Consider the following 6,000-nt stretch of genomic DNA (forward strand, 5'->3'; position numbering starts at 1 on the left):
CCCCTTAAGGACCCAGCCATTTTACACCTTAGGACCCGGCCATTTTTTGAACATCTGACCACTGTCACTTTAAACATTAATGACTCTGGAATGCTTTTAGTTATCATTCTAATTCCGAGATTGTTTTTTCGTGACATATTCTACTTTAACATAGTGGTAAAATTTTGTGGTAACTTGCATCCTTTCTTGGGGAAAAATCCCAAAATTTGATAAAAAATTTGAAAATTTAGCATTTTTCTAACTTTGAAGCTTTCTGCTTGTAATGGAAATGGATATTCCAAATATTTATTTTATTTTATTCACATATACAATATGTCTACTTTATGTTTGCATCATAAAATTGACGTGTTTTTACTTTTGGAAGACACCAGAGGGCTTCAAAGTTCAGCAGCAATTTTCCAATTTTTCACAAAATTTTCAAACTCACTATTTTTCAGGGACCAGTTCAGGTTTGAAGCGGATTTGAAGGGTCTTCATATTAGAAATACCCCACAAATTACCCCATTATAAAAACTGCACCCCCCAAAGTATTCAAAATGACATTCAGTCAGCGTTTTAACCCTTTAGGTGTTTCACAGGAATAGCAGCAAAGTGAAGGAGAAAATTCACAATCTTCATTTTTTATACTCGCATTTTCTTGTAGACCCAATTTTTGAATTTTTACAAGGGGTAAAAGGAGAAAATTTATACTTATATTTGTAGCCCAATTTCTCTCGAGTAAGTACATACCTCATATGTCTATGTAAAGTGTTCGGCGGGCGCAGTAGAGGGCTCAGAAGCGAAGGAGCGACAAGGGGATTTTGGAGAGTACGTTTTTCAGAAATGGTTTTTGGGGGGCATGTTGCATTTAGGAAGCCCCTATGGTGCCAGAACAGCAAAAAAAAAACACATGCCATACCATTTTGAAAACTAGACCCCTTGAGGAACGTAACAAGGAATTAAGTGAGCCTTAATACCCCACAGGTGTTTCACGACTTTTGCATATGTTAAAAAAAAATAAAACATTTTCACTAAAATGTGTGTTTCCCCCCAAATTTCAAATTTTTGCAAGGGTTAATAGCAGAAAATACCCCCCAAAATTTGTAACCCCATCTCTTCTGAGTATGGAGGTACCCCATAAGTTGACCTGAAGTGCACTACGGGCGAACTACAATGCTCAGAAGAGAAGGAGTCATATTTGGCTTTTTGAGAGCAAATTTTGCTCAGGGGCATGTCGCATTTAGGAAGCCCCTATGGTGCCAGGACAGCAAAATAACCTCCACATCACATACCATTTTGGAAACTAGACCCCTTGAGGAACGTAACAAGGGGTACAGCGAGCATTTACCCCCCACTGGTGTCTGTCAGATCTTTGGAACAGTGGGCTGTACAAGATTTTTTATTTGCACAGCCCATTGTTCCAAAGATCTGTCAGACACCAGTGGGGGGTAAATTCTCACTGCACCCCTCATTACATTCCGTGAGGGGTGTAGTTTCCGAAATGGGGTCACATGTGGGCATTTGTTTTTTTTGCGTTTGTCAAAACCGCTGTAACAATCAGCCACCCCTGTGCAAATCACCTCAAATGTACATGGTGCACTTTCCCTTCTGGGCCTTGTTGTGCGCCCCCAGAGCACATTGCGCCCACATATGGGGTATCTCCGTAGTCAGGAGAACCTGCATTACAAATTTTGGGGGGCTTTTTTCCCTTTTACCTCTTTTCAAAATGAAAAGTATAGGGCAACACCAGCATGTTAGTGTAAAAAAAATTTTTTTTTTACACCAACATGCTGGTGTAGACCCCACATTATTCTTGTACTGTGATGTCATTGTGCACATTATCCCTGTACTGTGATGTCATTGTGCACATTATCCTTGTACTGTGATGTCATTGTGCACATTATCCCTGTGCTGTGATGTCATTGTGCACATTATCCCTGTACTGTGATGTCATTGTGCACTTTATCCCTGTACTGTGATGTCATTGTGCACATTATCCTTGTACTGTGATATCATTGTGCACATTATCCCTGTACTGTGATGTCATTGCGCACATTATCCCTGTACTGTGATGTCATTGTGCACATTATCCTTGTACTGTGATGTCATTGCGCACATTACCCCTGTACTGTGATGTCATTGTGCACATTATCCCTGTAGTGTGATGTCATTGTGCACATTATTCTTGTACTGTGATGTCATTGTGCACATTATCCCTGTACTGTGATGTAATTGTGCACATTATCCCTGTACTGTAATGTCATTGTGCACATTATCCCTGTACTGTGATGTCATTGTGCACATTATCCCTGTACTGTGATGTCATTGTGCACATTATCCCTGTACTGTGATGTCATTGTGCACATTATCCCTGTTCTGTGATGTCATTGTGCACATTATCCTTGTACTGTGACATCATTGGGTATATTAACATTGTACTGTGATGTTACTTTGCATATTTACTCTGTACTGTGATGTCATTGTGCTCATGTACACATTACCACTAAGCAGTTCCATTGCTCGGGGTGGGCTACTGGGGCAGACCTTTATAGCCCCGAGTCTTCGATGCAGGCACTTCAGAAAGGCCTGCAGTTTGAGACGCCCTAACAGGCTCCCTGCTCTGGCGGGGGCGGTGATATGGTGTGGGGACCCACCGATGTCAAATACAATATAAATCTTTTTATTGTTTTTCAATTAGGGCATCATTGCCTAAGCTATCCAACATTTAGGTCTTTGTGTAATGGCCGTTTAGTACTCCAGTTTCTGTGTCAACATTTCTAGTCCTCATAGCAGACATTAATGTGAATCGCATTTTTTAGTCCCCATCCTAACTGCTGTTTTAATAAAGGTAAGTTCAGACTGATGCTTTTGAATTAATATATTTATTATATAAATATATAAAAAATAGTTTATAATATTATGAATTAACTATTTTGAACCATGTTTAATCAAATATATGTTATACATTCTGCAAACAGGATCTGTTCTCTATTTTATTATTATTTTTTTCAATATAGTGCAAAAATATATAATTTGTAGCCCAAGATCTTTAACGTGATAACTAATTCATTATTTGAGACTGTAGCTCTCTCCTGTGGATTTTATAAATACGTTATCACCAGGGGCAGACTGACCGGTTGGGCACACGGCCACTGCCCGAGGCCCCGCCACTTCTGTACCTGGAGTCAGCCAAGACCCCGGATCAGCTGCCAGCCAGGCCACCGACAGAAGGAGCAGCAGAGTTTTACTCTGTGTCCCTTAGGACATGGAAAGAGTTAAACTCTTCTGCTTCTGTGGATGGTCCTTTAGGGGACAAAAAGCGTTCCTAACAGACACCGCAGCGCGCTGGGGACGTCTACTTCCTCTGTCCTCCCTCCTGTGAGCTTGGCCTGCCTTGGAGGTCACGTGGGGGAGCGAGTCCCTGAAGAATTTCAACTTGAATGCCTCATCAGGGCCCTGCATGTGAGAGGGGGGAGTATATGTGTGTGTGCGTGTGTGTCTATGTATAAATGTATAGGCACACACACCAGGGTCTTCCAACCAGTGGGCTGTTGCAAAACTACAACTCCCAGTATGCCCAGAAAGCTTTTGGCTGTCCAAGCATGCCGGGTGTTGTAGTATTGCAGCAGCTGGAGGCACACTGGTTGGAAAATGCTGTTATATACTCCATACATGTGAGAAATTCTTGTATCTTGTTAGGACTAGTGATGTCGCGAACATAAAATTTTCGGTTCGCAAAAGTTCGCAAACCGACGAACCGGGTGAACCGCCATTGACTTCAATGGGCAGGGAAATTTTAAAACCCACAGGGACTCTTTCTGGCCACAATGGTGATTTAAAAGTTGTTTCAAGGGGACTAACACCTGGACTGTGGCGTGCCTGAGGGGGATCCATGGCAAAACTCCCATGGAAAATTACATAGTTGATGCAGAGTCTGGTTTTAATCCATAAAGGGCATAAATCACCTAACATTCCTAAATGTAATGGAAAAATGTGTTTTAGCCCCCTTTAGGCAGCACATAGAGCCCCCCTTTTAGGCATCACATAGTAAGAGCCTCCCTTTAGGCAGCACATAGAGCCCCCTTTAGGCAGCACATAGTTAGATCCCCCTTTAGGCATCACATAGTTAGATCCCCCCTTTAGGCAGCACATAGATTCCCCCATGTTATGCAGCAAATAGTTAGAGCCCCCCTTTAGGCAGCACATAGTTAGAGCCCCCCTTTAGGCAGCACATAGATTCCCCCATATTAGGCAGCACATAGTTAGAGCCCCCCTTTAGACAGCACATAGTTAGAGCCTCCCTTTAGGCAGCACATAGTTAGAGCCCCCCTTTAGGCAGCACATAGTTAGAGCCTCCCTCTAGGCAGCACATAGAGCCCCCTTTAGGCAGCACATAGTTAGATCCCCCCTTTAGACAGCACATAGATTCCTCCATATAAGGCAGCACATAGTTAGAGCCCCCCTTTAGGCAGCACATAGATTCCCCCATATTAGGCAGCACATAGATTCCCCCATATTAGGCAGCACATAATGCAGGACGGTGGACCACCAAAATAAATTATTTTCTAAATAACATTTTTAATGAAATAAAGAAGCAGAGTTTATCCCACTCTGTATTTTTTTTTTTTTTTAAATTTAACTTAAAAAATCACACGCAACAAGCGTTCCATGGTGTAATGGTTAGTACTCTGGAAAATTCAAGTTTAAATCATCAGAAAGTCCAGAAAACACAAAGAAATCCTTTTCAAAATAAAAATTTTCATCAAATAAAGATGAAAGCAGCGGCCAGAAAAATTGCAGCACCAGAAAAAGTGCAGCACCAGAAAAAGTGCAGCACCAGAGGCCAGAAAAATTAGGCATGTACACATGGCTGGAAAATTTGGTATTGTATTGTTGGTAAATTTGTAGCAGCGGCCAGAAAAATTTCTGTTTGTTTCCCAGGCAGAAAGTGCCCTAAAACATTGCGGCTTGAACCCTAGTTGGTGGCGGATAAGTCACATAAGTCATCCTTGGTCGCCACCTTACCCAGACGGAACTTGATTGGTCGGATTCTTCAAAAAAGAGTTGCCGCCGATGCCTCTTGGAATTCTCCAAAGAGGAAATACACGTCTCATCCCTGATTGGTCGCCGGCCGGACCTGCCCAGCAGCGATTGGTCGAATTCTTCAAAAAAGATCTGCCACCGATGCCTCTAGGAATCCCCCAAAGAGGAATTATACATCTTTAACCTGATTTGTCGCCGCCGGACCTGCCCAGCAGCGATTAGTCGAATTATTTTAAAAAGATTTGCCACCGATGCCTCTAGGAATCCCCCAAAGAGGAATTATACGTCTTTAACCTGATTGGTCGCCGCCCGGACCTGCCCAGCAGCGATTGGTCGTATTCTTCAAAAAAGATTTGCCGCCGATGCCTCTAGGAATCCCCAAAGAGGAATTATACATCTTTAGCCTGATTGGTCGCCGCCTGGACCTGCCCAGCAGCGATTAACTGACTGATGTTAATTTCACAGCCAAAATTTTTTTACTTTTTTTTAAATTTACACTATGGTCACACCGTGACCACATATTATTTGCACTAGTGTGACAATGAGCCCAGCAGGCCCAAAAACTCCCAAGTGTGAAGTGAACTGACTGATTTTATTTCACAGCCCAAAAAGTTTTTTTTAATTTTTTTTATTTACACTATGGTCACCCCAAAGAGGATTTGCACTAGTGTGACATTGAGCCCCGAAGGCCAAAAGACTCCCAAGTGTGAAGTGAAGTAACTGATTTTATTTTACAGCCAAAAAAGTTTTTGTTTTTTTTTCAAATTTACATTACGGTCACCCCAAAGATGATTTGCACTAGTGTGACAATGAGCCCTGAAGGCCAAAAGACTCCAAAGTGTTAAGTGAAGTGACTGATTTTATTTTACAGCCAATAAAGGTATTTTTTTTTCTAATTTACACTATGCTCACCCCAAAGATGATTTGCACTAGTGTGACAATGAGCCCTGAAAGCCAAAAGACTCCCAAGTGTGAAGT

Source organism: Hyla sarda, chromosome 2 (assembly GCF_029499605.1).
Source record: "Hyla sarda isolate aHylSar1 chromosome 2, aHylSar1.hap1, whole genome shotgun sequence".
Taxonomy (NCBI): Eukaryota; Metazoa; Chordata; class Amphibia; order Anura; family Hylidae; genus Hyla; species Hyla sarda.